The sequence below is a fragment of the Mastomys coucha genome, unplaced genomic scaffold (genome assembly GCF_008632895.1).
Source record: "Mastomys coucha isolate ucsf_1 unplaced genomic scaffold, UCSF_Mcou_1 pScaffold7, whole genome shotgun sequence".
Taxonomy (NCBI): Eukaryota; Metazoa; Chordata; class Mammalia; order Rodentia; family Muridae; genus Mastomys; species Mastomys coucha.
This window is the reverse complement of record NW_022196913.1, coordinates 24,766,379-24,787,067: the sequence shown is the minus strand read 5'-3', so window position 1 is coordinate 24,787,067 and position 20,689 is coordinate 24,766,379.

Genomic DNA, 20,689 nt, shown 5'->3' with positions numbered 1-20,689 from the left:
TCCACATAAAACAAGCTGATACAATCACCCTGTTGTCTACCCCACAGAAACACATCATTATTAATACATTTTTTTTCAATTCCAAGATCACATATTAATTTCAACCTCACAATGTAAAGCAGCACCTAAGCATGTGATTGCAAGAGCAAAAACAGGGGACAGGAATCAGGTATTGGTAACTTCTAGTTTTCATTTGAGTGTTAATTTTTTTATAAATGATGTAAAACATTAATGCAAATCAAAATATTTCTGTGAACATGTCTCAACAGTTCAACTTTATAATAGTTACAAATCTGTTTTAAAATCTTAGATCAAGAAGGGGCTAAAAAGTACTAGTATTGAATGGAAGTAAAAAAGCAACATAAGAAAACCTATGGGATACATAGCTATAAATACCTACAACAATCGGAGATCTCACATATATTTATCTTGAGGATGTGCCTTAAAGCACTGGCTAAGAACCAGCCAGTCCAGAAGCAGTGAGATCAAGAACAAGAGTGTTCATTCTCTTCACACCTATTAACTACAGTGGTTGAAGTCTTAGCTAGAGCAGTAAGATAAGAGAAGGAAATTAAAAACAATACAAGCAGGAAAGGAAGAAGTCAGAGTATTTCCATTTGTAGATGACATAATTCCAAAGTAAGAGATCCTAAAGCAGTGGGGTGTCAAATGAGCTTTCATAGGGGTTTCCTAAGATTATTGGGAAACATATTTTCAAGACAACTCTTACAAGAGAAAACATTTAATTGTGGCTTGCGTATAGTTTCAGAAGTTTAGACGACAATCATCATGGCAAGGAACATGGTGGCAGGCAGGAAGGCAGGCATTGGAGCAGTAATTGAGAATTACATCCCAATTAGTAAGGAAAGAGAGAAAGAGCCTAGGTCTAGCATTGACTTTTGAAACATAGCCTACGCCCAGTGGCATACTTTCTACAAGATGATCACACTTTCTAATCCTTCTAATCCCTTCAAATAGTAGCACTCTCTGGTGACTAAGCACTCAAATATATGAGCCTATGGGGGCATTCTTATTCAAACCACCAAAATAACTAAAGCAATCTTAAGAAAAAAAGAATATACTGGAGGTACCACTGTAAGTGACTTCAATTTATTTTACAGAGCCATAGTAATAAAGACAGATTTATTTATTTACCTGCATTATTTTTCTTACAAGTGAATACATTCTCATTATCTATGTCTACCACATTTTCATTATCCTATTGGCAGCTGATGAACATTTATTTCCAGCTCTTTTGAATCCAGCTGCAGTGAACATGTATATACCAATGTCCCTGTAGGAGGATATAAATTCCTTTGGTTAATTCCAGGTGTGATGTAGATAGATCATATGGGAATGCTAGTGTAGTTTTTAAAAGACTGTTCACATTGATTTCGATAGTGGATGTACCAGTTTACATTTCCACAACAGTGACTAAAGTTCATCTACAAGGGTGGGGACATGAGAGACAGCAGTGATGACATGGCAAGATATGTTCACTGTTGCAATCATGCGAAGACTGCTAGGAAAGTAATCAACTGCTTGGTTTTCAAATTGAATTTGAGATCCTTTCTACAGAATGCTATTCACATCTGGAATATAAAACCGATCAAATGACCATAGCAATGAAAGTCATAGATCCTAGTAAGGAAGTTTTTGCTGTTGTTTTAGTAAATGGACATGTGCCTATCATATCGTCTTCTAAAGAATTATATTATGTCCATAGGCTAGATTAGTTTTCCTGTCAGTTTTTGGTCAAAGAAGCCTCTTTTAGCCATGGGAAGCAGTAATGGCAGCGATTTACAACTGATCAAAGTGATAAAAAAAACAAACAAGTTATTGTTGAATGTTCATCCATTAATGAGATATCTATATCATTCCCTCAGGGAAAATGGTAGGAAAAGGGACTGAAATAATGTACAAGTCAGAAAAAGGGGCAGATGGTTGTGAGACTTTGTCTTATGCCATATATGGCTATTATACACTTTTTGATTTTTAATTACTTGTTTTCCTCCTTCAAAACTTCCTATATACCCCTCCTTGCTCTGTTTTAAATTTTTGGCCTATTTTTCATTAATTTCATATATATATGTATATTTTATTTATATGCATATATGTATATATTTATATGTATATATGCATACAGGTAACACAGACTATGTATATGCTATAAGTAGACATTCATATGTATATATACACATATATATGTATACACACACATACACATACACACACATACATACACACACACACACATATATATATGTATATACATATATATATATATACATATATATATATATATATATATGCAAGTAACATACAGAATAAACAGGTTATCCTGTATGTTACTTGTATGTTTTCAGAGATGACCAATTGGTATTGGATAACCAATTTGTGGGCTCCTCCCTGGTAAAGACTAGTCTTCCACACCCAGTATTCCAGTTGTCTGCAGTTTTTGCCTAGAGCTGGGTTCCCTTGACCTTTGCCCTGTCCACATAAGCATGTCTGTTAGTGCCATTCTTTTGTTTAGGACATGTTTAGGCAATCACAGTGGTGAGACATCATAGGTATAGCTTTTGACATTCCGAGTAGAGAGAATCTTCCAGCAGACTGCATAAATGATACTATGATATTTATACTAGTAGGTTTCAGAGGCTCTGACAGTTCTTATTGTCCTGTGAACCTCTTGAGTTACTTGCTCCCGAGGAAACTGTATTTACAAGGGAAGAGTTTGGGATGGAAGGCTCAGCAGAAAACAGTGGGGGAAAGGTCCTATGTCACCAAGCAAACCAAAAGGGAGCTCTTCCAAGTAGGCACTGTGTCAACTCTGTCCCTCCTTCCTGGTCCTCCCAGGATGCTGGTGGTCAGGTGAGCAGCTGCCCCTCCAACAGGGTACTCATGCCACTCAATGTAGCCTTGCTAATTTCCTGCTGCCTTCAACATCTTTTGCCCTTTTTTAAAGTAATAGAAAATAGTCTTGCAAGATTAACCTGTTAAATGTCTCATGGTCTTTGAAAGATGTATTAGGTGATATTTGAGAAATCTTTAATTCTTCATAAGTAACAGATTTTAATAAGGATTTCTTATCATCTTTGTTCCTTATCTATCAGTTTCCCTTGAATTTTCAGAGAGCATGCCTTTGAGGTAAAGATCAAACACATTTTGTCACATCTTCCCAGGTCATTCTCCAATTCAGTGTCTGGGACAGTGATCCATGGTCCTCTGACTTAATATCTTATGTCCGCTGTGTCAATTTTGGAATATTTGTGGGGATGTTTTGACTGTTTCTTACAGTCCTAATCCTCAGCTGTGTTTTGTTGGGTTTGGCATGAGGCTTGATCGGTTGTCTAGAAAAGCCCAAACAAACCCTCCTATCATGAAGAGACGTCGATGCTGTGCTCCATAGGGCATGGGCCTTTCTACTGTTCTGTTGATCTGAGCACCCATCAAGAGACCTTTCTCCCACCGCCTGGTTGCGTTGCTTAGCTTATGTTTCAAAGAATTTAATTTATAGGAAGATCATGCTTCATATTTCACACTGTGGCACAACAGCAGAGTCAGCCATCACTGTCAATTTGATGGCAGAATTGTGTGTTCTGCAGAGAGCTATAGAAGGCATTGTGACCCTTGAATGGGGGAATGACATCTGTATAAGTCCTTCTGTTTCATATGACAGTGCAAAACCATTGAAAAGCTGGTTAATTTCTATTTCCTGTCCCTTGACTCTCTACAACATAAATTATAATGCTGTATGTGTCACCAGATTGGTAATTGAAAGAACACTTGCATCTTCAGATGGGAAGATAAATCTAGCTGAACATTGCTAAACTGCCCTTCCCAGAAAGCTCCTGGCTCCTGCCTGGACCAGTTACAAACTGAGTCATGAAGTGTGATTTCTCCTTCTATGAAAAGACAGAGATTAATGAGTCAAAACTAATTGTTGCCACAAAGAGGATGCTTTCCAGCTGGAAAGGAAGCTGAGACATAATGAGAATGCTAGTTGAGATGACTTTATATCTTGTCCCCTTAAACAAAAAGAGTATCAGAGAAGACTCTGCAGAGATCTGATGGGTACTGGCATACTCTATGAAATGAGATAGCTCTTTGCTTTCATTTTCTCTAGACAGCAATCTGATGATCTGAGGAGAAAAAAAAAAGTCTTAAGTGCAATATTTCTAAAATCATTAATCTCAATAGGAAAATGGATAAACTGATTACTTTCAAATTGAGGACCATTTCAAAAGATGTGATTAAGAGAATAAAGAGGCAAGTGGTACAAAGAAATACATTTGCAATATATACACACACACCCCAAGAATCAGATCTGGGATATAAAAAAAAATTCTACAAAGTAATCAGAATAAAGAGTTGCAGAAATGTAAGGAAAAGCATTGAATGGATACTCCACAGATGATGGGCTTCCAAATGACCAGCAGCTATGTAAAAATGTGCCTAAAGAGTAGGCACCAGGTCAATACTTTTCAAACTACAATGTGATACTAACAAACGTACCCTAGAACAGCTAACTAGAAATACTCAGAGAGTCCTTCATATTGTTGCTAATGGGACTGTAACATATATACATTGTGGGAAGAAAGTCACATTTTTTTTTGAAAACTACCTATTAACTCAATTGAGGATAGGAATACATTGTGTGTCAACATTTTACTCCCAGACAAACACAAAAAATGGGTATATACTCACTGCAAAACATACAAGAATTCAGAGTGACACCATTAACACTAGCTAAGAATTGCACCCCAAATATTCATCAACAGTGGACGGTGAACTCTGCTGTTTCACAAAAGAAAAACAGAGAGCCCTGAAACAGAATCAACCACAACTATGAAAATCAATAGCGATCTCACAAATTTTGAACAGAGTAAAGAAACTGAGTACAAAAAACAATAAACCAGATGGCTCCATCTGAACAAGATTTTGCAAAGTGATACCATTAGAAGCAGTTGTAGTTGAAGAATGACCTGAAGAGGATTCTACAGGCTGTGATAACTCTGGTAACATCCTGTTTCTTGATTTGGTGCTGGTGACTCTCTTGGCAAGGGTTCTTTAAGAGATGAATTTATGATTGACATTCTTTTCTGCACTAATTCTATACTTTAAAACTTATATTAAAAACACTCATTGCTGAAGAGGTGGCTCAGTGGTTAAGAACACTTGCTGTTCTTGTAGGGGAACCAGGTTCTGTTCCAAACACTATTATGGGAGTTATTCAGAATTCTAGTTACAACAATATTATACTTTCCTTTGGTCTCTGCATGTAGTACACCTACATACACACATAGGCATATATATATATATATATATATATATATACACACATATACATATATGTATATACATATATGCATACACACATATACATACATATGTACATGTATATACATATATATGTATATGTGTGTATATATATATACACAAAAAGCAAATAATTTTTAAAATTTCTTAGGCTATGGATATAGCTCAGTTGGTAGAGAGCTTGCCCAGCATTCATGAATCCCTGGTTTACTCTCCAGCACCACATGAACTGGATCTGGCTGCACGGACTGGTTATATTTCCAGCACCCTTGAAGTGGAGGCAGAAGGATCAAAATTTCAAGATTATCTTTAGTTACTAGTAAGTTTGAAGTCAGCTTGGGCTATATGGAGCTCTGTCTCAAAACAAAACAAAAACAAAATAAAACACTTCTGTACATATAAAAGATGTACAAAATATTATATATTTATGTAATAAAATTTTATTGAAAAATAAAAGAAGGGAAGCATTGATAAATCTTTCATGTGAATGAACCTTGAAAACATTAGGCAAGATAAAGTTTCCAATCATAAAAGATCATAAATCTTAAAGTTCCATTCATGTAAAGTGCCTAGAATGGGCAGATCAAGGCAGAAAACAGACTAATTGGTTGCCGCAGATGGCAGGGCAGAAATACTGGAAGTGACTGGTAGTGGTGATAATGTTTCTTTTTGGCACCTGGCAGTGGTGGCACACGCCTTTAATTCCAGCACTTGGGAGGCAGAGGCAGGCAGATTTCTGAGTTCCAGGCCAGCCTGGTCTACAGAGTGAGTTCCAGGACAGCAGGGCTATACAGAGAAACCCTGTCTCAAAAAAAAAAAAAAGTTTCATTTTGGCATGATCAAAATATTCTGGAATTAGATAATGGTAATGGTCTACAACATTTCTGATATCCTAAAAACTGTTGAGTTGTATTTTTGAATGGGATGACTCATATTAGTTATTAATTTAAACTTAATTTCCTAATCTTTTCATCATGCTAGAGTATTTACATTCAAGATTTTGGCCTTTCCACAACCATCATGATATAGATTCTTTAATAGTTGGCATGGGCTATCTAGATTATATGAACTAGATAGTAGAGATTTGTTTGGATATCTTAGATCAATAATCATCACCTTTTACACTGAGCACAGCATTGCCACCTAAATCCTGGTCAAGAATCAGTGTGTAAACACTTTTAAACATGCTATACCAGTAAATAAACACACACACACACACGCACAATATTGAAGTTCTGATTTAATATTTTTATATGTTAAGAGTGTCCACAAACACACATCTGTTTCAGAACTCTTGTCTATAATAGGCCATTCATCAAGAAAAAAACCTAATACTTGCCCAATGAGTGGACATGAATGAAGGATCTCAGGTTGTTCATACTCCTGGAACTTCACTGGTGCTGTTTATCCAGGTGAATTAAAAATGGATGCTTTACCTGACTAATGCAGAAGTAGAGGCTCACAGCCATCATTGGACTGAGCGCAGGGTCCCCAATGAAGGAGCTAGAGAAAGGACCCAAGGAGCTGAAGGGCTTTCAGCCCCTTAGGATGAATAACAATATGAACTACCTAGTACCGTCAGAGCTCCCAGCGACTAAACCACTAACCAAAGAGTACACATGGTGGGACTAATGGCTCCAGCTGCCTATGTAGTAGAGGATGGTCAAGTCGGTCATCAATGGGAGGAGAGGCCTTTAGCCCCATGAAGGTTCTATGCCCCAATGTAGGGGAATGCCAGGGCCAGGAAGCAGGAGAGGGTGGGTTGGTGAACAGGGGGAGGGTGGAGGGAACAGGGTTTTTGTTTGTTTGTTTGTTTTTGGTTTTGATTTTTTTCTTTTTTTCGGAGGGGAAACTGGGAAAGGAGATATCATATGACGTGTAAATAAAGAAAATATCTAATTAAAAAATGTGCCCTACAAAAAAAATGGATGCTTTATCCCAGTGAATAGTGTGCAAAGAACAAGAGAGGAAGTATGGAGACAGGGACTCATTGAACACAGAAAAGTTCCTGGACGCAGAATCTGGGGCTGTCAGCCTCCCTCTTTCCCCGAACCTTCCTGGAGAACAGAAAATCATTGATAATGGGATATTATAAAAGTAAGCCAGATCTGACAATGACAATAGCCTGTGATCTGTTGCTCACATGACTGCACTTCTGTCCAACTCATTTCTCATCTCCTCAGACCTCCACTCATCTATCTATACTCACCCTTGCTGTTCAGAGCCTCATTCTGGATAAATCCCTCAGTGAGAACATGGATCAGTATATGGCCTTGATCAATTGAAATCAACTGGGGAATTTTGATCTGATCCACATCTTTCTATGTGGTGTGGGGCTGTATAAATAGATGTAGAAAGCAGTTGGGCTGTTAAAACAAGACCATCTTCACTCACTTGCACTACCAAGTTCTCTTCAGAGTATCTGCTCTGTTCTGAAGGTATGCAAGCACAGAGGCAGGAGGGGTGAGGGAGAGAAACTGGGTCACCTTGCCTCTCCTTGGTTAGCTTCCAATTCTTTGGAGAGGAACATGGCAAGCAAGAACAGGTGTTTTTCCTTTAGCGGTATTCCCCAGAATTAACTTCTGTCTTAAAGTAGCCAGGAGACAGTGTCAGTGTGTACAGCCTGTGTTCTTATAACTTGTTCTTTCTCTCTTAAAGTCCAAAAGAAGTTAAGACATAACAGGAAAACATCTATGGGGACTGCACAATCACATTTAAAATGATTTCCTATTAGAAGAAGTAGCAGAGGCTTGTCCTTCCTAACCCTAAATCTCATTCCTCACAGCAAACATTCATGATAACTTCAACACTTGATTTACACTTGTATAGAGGAATGGGTAGACATGCTTAAGTACGATGGAGCAATTGTTCTCAAACTGGATCACTCAGTCCTAAGAGGCTTGTCTAAAGTGCAAATGGAGCACATGTTTTTACGTGTGACTGACATAATGATGAGGTGTTTTGCTGAGCAGTTTCCCAGTTGCTAAAGTAGCTGTCCATATTTCTTATTTCCTGGGATACATGTTTTGTGGTTCCCTTCCCATAATGAGGGTTGGTTTTTATAACCAGCAGAATATGACAGACAGATGCCATAAAGTGTCACTATAGACTATAGTCTATAGCTAGACTATAAAATTTACTGAAGCCTCTACATTGTGTGTCCTTGGACTTCTCTCTGAACAGAGTCAACTGTCATGTCTTGGGGACACTAAAGAATTTTATAGATCCCTATTGAAAGAAGCCAAGGCTTCTCACCAACAATAAGCATGGTTTGTCAATCCTGTGAATTAGCCATATGAGAGGCTGTTCCTGGGCCCTAGTCAAATCCATGGATAACTACAGCCCTATCTTATGAATGGTGTTCAGCTCCCCCCACATTGCTGACCCATGGAAACTGTGAAACAGTAAATGTGTTCATTTATGGGAGGGTAATAGATCACTCATGAGAACACTACTCTGACACACACTATTGGCCCAATGGCCACTCTTTCAAAACAGTTCAACGCCTTACATTGGAACACAGATCAACACCACAGGTGGTGTAGTGGCAGCATCCAACACTATAGCAGGTTGAAGTTTCCTGGGCAACTTCCATGTTGACAAGCTAATCTCTAAGCATTAACAAAAGAAGCAGATGACTTCTTGTTTCTGTTAACCATGCTGTAGTTCAACATAGGCCTCCTCAGAGCCCACACTGATTTTCTTAAAACTTTTTATGAAAAAAAAAATGTGATTCTAGGGATGCATTCTATGGCCTCCTACATGCTCAGCAAGTTCTGTGCCACTGAGCTATACCCCTTGTGCAAGTTTGTTTTTAGGTTGGCAACAAGACTATAGGCTTAGATTTTTCTACATCTACTTTATTTGGGGTTCTTGAACACTTCATCCTCCCTTCTAGCCCACCAACCAGAGATGGGGGGGAAACCAAGGTTAATAGGAAAAGGGGTCTGTCTGCCTGTTTAGAAGCAGTTCTTTGAGGATGATTCCACTCTTCCTTGTCAGGATACCAGCAGTGCAGTCCCATAGCAAACATCAAACACAAATCAGTAAAGGTCGCACAATTCAGCAGAAACCAGAAGGCTCCACCGAATTGGCACAAATCAGCAGAGGTGGCCAGAATCAGTTGGAATACCACAAAAAGTTCTTTGGCACATTTCTCTCTATGAAGTGAAGATCAGTGAAGACCAGTAAAGACCAGTGAGGCATTGTGGTACAAAAGGGTCCTTTCACTGGAGTTTTACTGATATTCTTTCTGAACATCACACATGTCTCTCAAGTGTTTGCTTTCAGCAAAACATCATTGCCCTCTCACAAGACAGCTTTCAGAAAAACATCAGAAACTTTCCACTTCACAGGACAAACACATTTACATAAATATTTCACTACCCACTGCATCTCCAAGCTAATCTCCAGTTTACAGATGAGAGAATTGGAGTTCAGAGAGGTGGGTCAAACACCTACACATGTTTTAGGCCCAGCTCTTGCTATTGACTTTGACTTACTGTGGTGGGGCTTAGAGTAGATTATCCTCCACTGTCATACTCTATGCATACAGATATCACATAGTTGAGAATTATTTTTGAATTCTTGCTGGGTTCCAGGCACAATGATGAGCCTTGGAGCATTTCTGGTGGAGCAGTGAACCTGGACTGTGCTTCTGCAGAGCACATAGATTGTTGGCTAAGTTAGCCACAGTTTGTCCTGATTTATCTATTTATTGATTAAAAATCACAGAGGCTAAGAGTCCCTCTTGGAGAAGATGTCTGGTATTTGCAAATAGTGAATTCAAAAAGGTGTTTTTAATAGCATAAATGGTATTTGGAAGAAATTGACCCCAATCATCTATCTCTTCTTCTAGGAAAATCTGAAATTCAGAAAGCAATAGCTAATAAAAAATAATTTGAACCTACACCTACATGAGAGATGAAGTCCAGTGTTTTCCTCCATATGGCAAAATAGCTTCTTAGACCCCAAGGCTTGTGAGGTAAGACCACCCCAATTATTTAACTTGTTCTGACAACTAGAGTCTAGCTGACTACTCACCTTGAGCTATTTCCATACTGAGGTTGGAAGTGAACTTTAATCCTGAAGTAAAGCAGGTTTTGCCTTACAGGGTAAGAAGTGCAGATGTGTGTACTGTTGGACTTCATTTCTAAAACCCTATGTGGAAAATCTACATTATAAAGAAATTGAGTGAGGAGTGAGATGTAAGACATCTAGTCTGTTCTTATGCATTGAGAATTATATCCAGAACTTTTATTCAAGATACTACTTTGTTAGAGTTTGCCCTGGGACCTGAGAGTGAAAAAGCAGTAACAGGGGGCTGGGACTCCGTGGTTTTAGTGGCTTCTCCCTTCCTTCCTTCCTTCCTTCCTTCTTCCTTCCTTCCTTCCTTCCTTCCTTTCTCTTTTCCTGAAGAGAGAAAGGACATGGATGTAGGTCTGGGAAGAGTTGGAGAACAGGAAAGAATATGATAAAAATATATAAAAATATCAAAGAATAACTTTTAAAGGTACAAAAATTGAAACCATAGAAGGTTGCAGAGTGAATGAGAACATAGTTCAATAAGAAGATTCCTTAGAGCAGGAAAAGAGAAATTAACAAAAATCAATTAATTATTAAATTAAATTAAAAGGATAAAACTCATCAAATTACATTTAGCAAAGATATTTTAAGCTTGAAATATTAAAGACAATAATGACAGCAATGAGAGTCACAAGAAAACAAGCGACTGTTTGCAGAGGCCCTGGACACTCTAAAGCCTGAATGGTTCTCCCAGGATGAGAAGGTCCTCTGCACTGAGCTGGAGGTCAAGGTTACAGCTCAGCTGCTTTCCCACAATTTAAAGGTGAGCCTTCATGTATAAGACCCAAGTTGGTAGCTTCTTCCCATGCTCTCTGGTTCCTATGCTGTTGAGCATCCAATTATATGGCTGGCTTGTGTTTCCCCTTAGGCCATTCCATGGCTTGGATTTGGTTTGTTCCCAAAGTTCCCTTTGTGGAAACTTTCTCTCTGTGGTGGTGCTGAGATGGAAGAACCTCTAAGAGGTGGGGCCTACATCCCTGGGTGTACTCTGTACTGTTCTACTTGACATGACTTCACAGAGTCACTGGAGCATAATCTCATTTTAGACAGTAGAAGGGGACTGGCCATGCCTTTTACTGGCTGACATGGTCTGCAGAGATCACACTTCACAAATTCTGTCTTGGTTAACACATGTTTTATTCAAAGAAAGACTGAAAGATCTGAGACAGAGTAGAAAGCTTTAGGGCCAAGAGGCTACTTAATAATCCATGCCAATCCCTCTCTGCCTTTATCCCTCCACAACGGAGCAGAGCAAACCATATATTATTTTTATTAATACAGGAGGATTCCAGTCAAGGGACCTCAGGCCACGGCCTGGGAGCCTTTTGTCTCAGTAATCTGATTAGATGCTCAATCTTCTGTTGTTATCTTGATTCAGGCCCACACTAAGATGCACAGTATTTCTGGGCTCTCGGGACGCACTGGCGCTTTCTGTGCATCAAGGCATTTTGAGCTTAACACACTGTGAACTGACAGTTCTGAAGGGGTTTTACCAAGGTGGGAATGGCAATGTGACTGAAGAGACTTCTGGCAGCAAGCTCTAACGCTGGCATTCCTGGGAAAATCACTAGTGCTTATGTGAAAGCAGCTTCAAGTGGATGCCTTGCTGACAGCAATCAAATTTAAAATTAGCCCTAATGCACTTTCATCAAGGAAGACTTAATTGCGGAACCCAATCAGTACGCAAAATACTCCAATGACAATTTTGCTGACAGTGTAATTCTAAACAAACTGAAGGGTTTCAAAATGTGGATAAAATCTTATCTGTGGAAGCATTACTTTTTTTTTTTTTTTTTTTTTTTTTTTTTTTTTTTTTTTTTTTTTTTTTTTTTTTTTTTTTTTTTTTTTTTTTGGTGTCATTTAAGCCTGACTCCATTTAAACCCATCTCCTCCTGCTCTGTGTTATAAGTTGTATACATGTAGAATTTGTGAGTTGTTCTTACCCCTTGGCACTATCTTCCTGGACTGATACACCATTGTAAAGGAGGGGACTCATATTTACCTGCTATGTAACAGATCTGGACAAGAGCTCACTTCCTATGAGCATCAGTTTTTCCACCTTTAATGAGAAGGAACAAGGCTGACCTTCTGAGGCTGTCAAGAGGACTCAGTTATAAGTTATACTCCATCTGAATTTCCTGTCTTTTCAGACCCAGAGACAGCTGTATCTCTGAGCTCTAGCATTCTCGAAGATGCCACTGAAGCACCTGTGATTTGCATGGCTTGCCTGTGTGGTTTAATGGTTCTCAACTTGGGGTGATTTTTGCCTCCCCAGAGACAACTGGCAATATTGGGAACCATTTAATTATCGCAACTAGGGGATAAGGAGCTGAATCTATTGGCACAGTGAGTGGAGGGTCCAGATGCTGTCAAACATCCTCACCTTAGTAGTCACTCTCCACATCAGCATGTAACCTGGGTGTCACCTGTTCACAATTATCAACAGGGACGAAGCTGGAAAACTTTCCCCGGAGAGGATGAATACTGTAATCCCCACATTCCCTGAAGTAAAGAGTATACTTTCTACATTTCCCTTTCTTGTTTTGTTTTGATTGATTTTTTTTTATTGTTTTTGAGACAGTACAGGATAGCCTTGACATCACCATTTTTACTGCCTCCACCTTCTCAACTAATGAGACTGCAGGCATGCACCATCCTATCCAATTTATCTTCCATTCTTTTATTTTTTAATTTTTAATTTTTTATTTTTTTCTTGGTTTTTCGAAACAGGGTTTCTCTGTGTAGCCCTGGCTGTCCTGGAACTCACTCTGTAGATCGGCCTGGTCCTGAACTCAGAAATCTGCCTGCCTCTGCCTCCCAAGTCATGGCATTAAAGGCCTGCACCACCACTGCACAGCTTTATCTTCTGTTCTTAAAGAGATATTTTTTAAAGATTATGGAGAAATATTTAAGTGGATTGCAGTGAGCACAAATTATTTATCAAGTATCTCATTTTCTCTTTTGTCCCTGTGATGCAACACCCTGACAAAAGAAACTTGAGAAATCAAAAGTTTATTTGTCTCATAGCTCCACATTGTAGACCATCCTGGCAAGGAGGCCGTTGTAACAGGGACTTGAGAGAACTTGTCACATTATGGTATGGTGGAGAGTAGAGAGGAGCAAGACTCCTTGCTGAGACTCCCTTCCCAGGTGATTTTATATGTGTCAAGTGGACGGACAATCAGGAACCATCAAAGAGCATAAAGGAGACATACAAATTAAGTCTCAAGTCAGTTTCCAAATCCACTCTCCCTTCCGTTTCTGCCTCAGCCTGCATCAGCTCAGTTCCTTTGGACTGGAAGCCTTTCATTCAGTTTTCCCTCATGTAATACATGAGTTTTGCTAATTTTGCTATATCTATATGTGTTTGTGTCACCAACTAAAATCCACCACCTGGAGGGGGGACGTCTCACAACTGCCCTATTTAACCAAGTGTTCTGGGGTTGCGACAGTGACCCTACTGATCTCCTACCAAATCTCTTTACCCAAGGCCATGCAGCAGGACCTTGAGAAAACTCCCTGACAGGTCTGAAGACTCACCTTCACATACAAATGGTCTCACTTTTCACTTCAAAGTTTAGCATCAACACATGAGAAGAATAGCAAAATTAGCAAAGACTCAACCTTATGTGACAGGATGGGGGATATAGTAAAATATTAATGACAGTTATTATCTTGATCACAAGTAATTCTTCTCTAGCCATACGTTTTTAGATTCTCCAGGTTTTAAGGTTTTTATACACAATACGATGCAGTTGGTATTATTTTGAAAAGAATTGAAGAACCATTTCATCTGTATCTTCTTGGATCTTATGTTCTGAAGAAATCCTCCTCAAAGGTGGCAGGTTGGATGTTGGCAAGCTGCTGCTCAAAGATAAATTGCTCTCCTATCTGCCCAGCTGGGAGTCACGTCTGGGTAACAGCTGCTTCGATAATGACTTTATTTGTGATAGATGAATTCTTGCTTTACAGATGCTGAAATAACTCGGGCCAAATGAAACTGCGTGTTTGACTTCATTTCTTCTCTTTCCACTCACAGTAGGTGCCAGGATAGATGGCTGTGGGACAGGGTAGGGGAGTGATAAGACAGGCAAAGGCAGTCAGCCATGGGCTCCTGGAGAGCCCCATGTATGGATGACCAGCTCACAGCAGCAGTACCACCCACCTGGCAGCATGTGTGGCTGGGTCTGAAGCCTGCTCCCACCCCAGGTGCTGGTGCCCTTTTCCTTGGCATTTTGTCATGGTAATATATGGAAATTCTGAGATTTCCTGAGAAACAGTCCTGAGAAAGATTGTTCTCACCTGGAAAGAAATTGCTAGTTTGCAATGGGGGAAATGCAGTGAAGCACTTAAGAACTTTAGATTCTCTATAATATAGAGTGACTTTGGAATTATAACTTCTATGTTTACCTATCTACATCTATCTATCTGTCTGTCTATCTGTCTATCACTTATCTCTCATCTATATTTGTCATCTATCTATCTATCTATCTATCTATCTATCTATCTATCACCTACCTTTCATTTATCTATCTAATCTATTCATCTATCTAATCATCTATCTACTAATCACTTATGATTTGCTTTATTTTTCATTATCTGTATATGTGTGTGGGTATGTATGGATGAGGATGAATTCAGATACATGAAGATACCAGAGGCATCAGAACCCCCTGGAGCTAGAGTCACAGGCAGTGTGAGTCACATGACACAGTCTACAAGAGCAGCACATGTTCTTTTTTTCTTTTTTTCTTTTTTCTTTTTTGTAGATATTTTCTTTATTTATATGTCATATGATTTCTCCTTTCCCAGTTTCCCCTCAACACTCCCCCCAAAACAACAAGAACAAACCCCTGTTGCCTCCCCCCTCTCTGTGCTTGCCACCCTACCCTCTCCCACTTATTGGCCCTGGCATTCCCCTAAACTGGGGCACAGAACCTTCACAGGACCAAGGTCCTCTCCTTCTATTGATGCTCAACTTTGCAATCCTCTACTATACACATACTGCCAGAACAATCAGTCCCACCATGTATAGTCCTTGGTTGGTGGTTGAGACCCTGGGAGCTCTGAGGGTACTAGTTAGTTCATATTGTTGTTCGTCCTAAGGGGCTGCAAACCCCTCAGCTCCTTTGGTCCTTTCTCTAACTCCTTCATTGGGGACCCTGTACTCAGTTCAATGGATGGCTGTGAGCCTCTACATCTGTATTAGTCAGATACTGTCAGAACCTCTCAGGAGATAGCTATATCAGGCTGGCTTGTCCTTCCTTCAGTCTCTGCTCCATAGTTAGTCTCTGCAACTCCTTCTGTGGGTATTTTGTTCCCCCTTTTAAGAAGGAATGAAATGTCCACATTTTGGTCTTCCTTCTTCTTGAGTTTCTTGTGGTTTCTTGTGGTAGGTTGTCCTTCCTGTATTCCAAACTTCTGGGCTAATAACTATTTATCAGAGAGTACATACCATGTGTGTTCTTTTGTGATTGGGTTCCTCACTCAGGATGATATTCTCCAGATCCATCCATTTACCTAAGAAGTTCATAAATTCATTGTTTTTAATAGCTGAGTAGTACTCTATTGTATAGATGTACCACAATTTCTGTATCCATTCTTCTGTTGAGGGACATCTGGGTTGTTTCCAGTTTCTGGCTATTATAAATAAGGCTGCTATGAACATTGTGGAGCATGTGTCCTTATTACATGTTGGAGCATCTTCTGGGTATATGCCCAGGAGTGGTATAGCTGGGTCCTCTGGTAGAACTATGCCCAATTTCCGGAGGAACCGCCAAACTGATTTCCAGAGTGGTTATACCAGATTTCAATCCCACCAGCAATGAAGGAGTGTTCCTCTTTCTCCACAACCTCTCCAGCATCTGCTGTCACCTGAGTTTTTCATCTTAGCCAATCTGAGTGGTGTGAGGTGGAATCTCAGGGTTGTTTTGATTTGCATTTTCCCTGATGACTAAGGATGTTGAATATTTCTTTAGGTGCTCTCAGCCATTCGATATTCATCAGTGGACAATTCTTTGTTTAGCTCTGTACCCCATTTTTTAATAGGGTTATATGGTTCTCTGGAGTCTAACTTCTTGAGTTCTTTGTATACATTGGATATTAGCCCTCCATCCGATATAGGATTGGTAAAGATCTTTTCCCAATTTGTTGGTTGGTGTTTTGTCCTATTGACAGTGTCTTTTGCCTTACAGAACCTTTGCAGCTTTATGAGGTCCCATTTATCAATTCTTGATCTTAGAGCATAAGCTATTGGTGTTCTGTTCAGGAAATTTTCCCCTGTGCCTATGGCAGCACATGTTCTTAATGGTTGAGCATATATATTTTAATCTAACTCTCTAAGAAAGCACTCCCTCAAGTGTTTATAGACTATAATGATCCCAAAGAGAATGAAGAAGCTACCCAAGAGAGACAGAACAAACAGAAGAATCGGGAAGAGATGAGTTGGGAGAATAGGATATGTCAAAATTTGCAGGAGATATTGAGGACAGTGAAAAAATTCTCCTAAAATTTCTGACCAAGAGAAGAGATTATGGAATATAAAAACTGGTGAAAATTCATGGAGGGTTGATCCAACTGTATATATGACGAGATTTGAGGTTGAGCAGATGAGGCATGGAGCCAAGGCGCTAACCAGCTAGGTATCTTGATTGGGTTCCTTTTCTCTAATAGTTAAAGAATTAAAAAGCAGGGGAAATATTGAGTACCACAGGCAGTAGTGGAAACATACCAAAGACTGCAAACAGGAGCAGATTGAGTCAGCAGTTGAAAAATGGGCTTTTATTTCAGGTGAGGAAACTCAGTAGAGCAGACACTCAGAGGAAAAACCCACTGCAAAGTAGAGGGGAGACTTGGGAAGCTGAAAAACCCTGAGGGCTGGGGTTTTTAAGTTTCTAAAAGATCTTCCTCTCCCAGTTTAGGGCTGGTCAGGTTGAAGAAAGGCAGGGTAGCTGATGAGACAATTGCTGTGTAGCATGTTGAGCCAGTCCATCAGCAGAGAACCTCTTGGCAAGAGAAAAGTCCACAGATCTCAGGACTAGAGGGAAAGAAAGCAGCCATGTTGGAAGTTCACCATCTTTAACACCTAGTCATGGCACTTTTCCTTATCTGTCTGCCTATCAGGGGATCTGTCTAACTCCTGGTCCCTCAAAGGGACTCCAGTAAAGACTGCATGTCCCCTAGTACACTGAAGTTCAAGGCATTGGATCAGAGGCTTACAAAGAGGACTAATGTGTCAGAAATAACGAATTCTACCGAAAGATGAAGTGGCCTGTTTCTCCAGCTGAGAGAGAAAGAAGAGGCTCCAGGTAGAATGTTAAGGACCAGCTAGCATGATTAGCACAGGCTAGGTAGGTCTTCTACAAACTCTTGATAATTTGGTTGAGCCCATAGAATCAGAGCGGTCTGACAACTCCTGTGCCAACACCTTTCTTCTTGAGTGACAGTGGGGATGAGCTTTGATCTTTCATCTGTAGAGTCACAGTACCAGCACCCAGGGCTGGAAAGTGGGTGGTAAGACAGTGAAACATAGTATTCTCTCTTTATTTGCTGAGGGCATGATCCCAGACTCCCAGAGGATGCCTTAAACTATAGGTAATAAATTCTATACATGTCATGTTGTTTCTCCTATACATATAAACTCACCATAAAATCCAATTTGTAAATTATGTCCACTAAGACAGCCACACTAATAAAATACAATGATCATAACAACACACCAGAATGAAATTGACAACATCACTAGCCTTGCATTTTGTGGCCACAATTAAGCATTTTTTTTTAAAGTGTTACTTTAACACCAGCACTAGGTTACTGTGACAGTCCATCTGATACCTGGGATGTTTACTACCAGACAGAAGGGATGGCATTTACACACTGCAGCGCTAAACAAAAGAACAAAAAAGGTTTAGTCACATTCTGGCTTGGTGGTGAGGAATGATGTGCAATTTTATCATGCTATGCAGAAGAAATTGTATGAAGCTTTACATTTATTACAGTTGGCTCAGGTAGCCAAAGCCATAAGAGGTAAACTATAAAGGGAGGGCCACCACTTTCAGGAAAGACAAGCATAGAGCACCGTGCTCTGTACCAGGCAGCTAGTGAATACTAGCTGCTAGAACTAATGACAGACTGAGGTCAGCATCCATCACAATCTCATGGCCAACAAAGGCAAGCTGTGGAGATTTTACAACTATTTTTGGCAGCAGATAGAGCACCTCATAGCCACTATCTGTACTGTCTTTACTGGTCCTTTTCAGCTTCTGCACACTGACTCAGTTTCTAATATTTAGCTTTATCTCTGCAGGTTATACCATTGATCCTGGTTTTCCAGGTCACACCCACATCCTGACTCATCTGTTTTTCACACTTCTATGGGAAGATGGGGATAAAATTTGGATAGGGTAAACAAGATTTTAATTCATTCTAGCAAGATGCAATACAATTTTATCGTATTCTCAAATTCATAGGAACCTCAAAGTGGACATGGGCTTGTCTTTGGGCATCAGAAAGTTCTAACTGAAAGTTTTTAGTATTCATTATTTAGTGAATATTTACTCTATATTAAACATCATCTACTGAAAGTAATAAATATGCTACAATATAATTGTCAAACATTTCAATGTTTAAAAAAGAATTGTACAAAAATTTAATGTAATATCTTCTTGGTTATTTGAGAATTTCATGGAATTTATTTTGGTTATATTCACCTCCCCACTCTTCCCCAGCTCACTCACACCCTAGACCTGACTCCACATCCTCTTTTTTCTTTTAAATAACCTAACAAGTCCAGTGTGTGCTATTCATGGCTGACCTACCAAGAACCACACACTCTGAGAAAACTGACTCTCCCTGCTCCCAAAATCATCAACTTAAAGGTTGTCGTGTGCCCTTAAGGGCTTTGTTCAATGAAAGTTACTGAATGTAATGAGTGTTTTCCTTACATCTGTATCTGTTGTCTGTAATAAAGGAAACATTTTCATGGGTGTTTGAGTTCGGGGTACCATAAGTCTTGCAAAGGCTGACTTAAAGATGATTATACTTTGCATCTGGATGGTAGTTTAAATCATTGATGGCTAAAAGTCTATTAAAAATAATTACCCATATTGGCAGAAGTCCTCTTTACTAGTTAAAGCTTTGAAAAATCTGGGACAGACAAATTAGGGGTGTAAATAGGGATGCAGCTGCCCATGGGTGGCAGGAGGGATTAACTGGTCAGACAAGGTAAGATGAGGAAAAAGACAGCCCAGCTAAGGCTAGTAGAACTCAAGGGGAGCTAAGAAGGTGCCAGCCATGGTGGTAGGTCAGCTGTGGCTTGAGAACTGGGAAGTAGCATGATGCAGGATGAGTGAACACAGAGGAGGAGAGGGACCTATTGGCAGAGGATTTTATTTTTCTGTTTTGTTGTGTTTTTAATTTTTTCTTTTATTGAAAATAGATTTTTGTAAGCAATATATATAGATTATGGCTTCCCTTCACCATACTCCTCTCTGTTCCTCCTCACCTCTCTTGCCATCTCAATCTTCACTCTTTCTGACTGGAGTTTAAAATGCAATGCTTAGAGGGTTGGTTTAGTGAATAAGTGTGCTCGTTGTATAATCACGAGGACCTCAGTTCAGATCCCACCAGCCACTTAAAAGAAACAACTGTGCAGCCTATATAACCCCGAGGCTTCAGACAGGAGGCTCTCTAGGGCTTAATGGCCACCAACAACCAAGATTCACACTCAATTATAGACCCTATCTCAAAGGAATAAGATGAAGCATGATGGACCACGACATTTAATATCCTTATTTGGTCTCCACAAACAAAGAAACATTTAACAATCTCAAATTAATTTATTACTAATTATTAATTGTTATTATTATTGTGTGTATGTGATCTGTGTGTGCATATATGGTATGAGAGTGCATGTGTGGTCTGAGTGTATGTGTTTGGTGTGTGTATGGGTGTGTGTTGTGAGTGTGTTTTGAGTGTGTGTTGTGTATATGTGCATGTGTTGTGAATGTGTGTGTTGACTTTGTATGAGTTGAGTATGTGTATGTTGTGTGTGAGTGGTGTGTATGTATGCATGGGTTGAGAGTGTATGTAGGTGTGTGGTGTGAGTGTGAGTGCACATGTGCTACGGTATATATGTGATGCTCAGAAGACAACTTTTATTTTATTTTTTTTATTAGATATTTTCTTTATTTACATGTGAATTTCTCCTTTCCCAGTTTCCCTCCAAAAAACAAAGAAACAAATAAAAACAAACCCCTGTTGCCTCCCACTTCCCCATGCCTGCCAC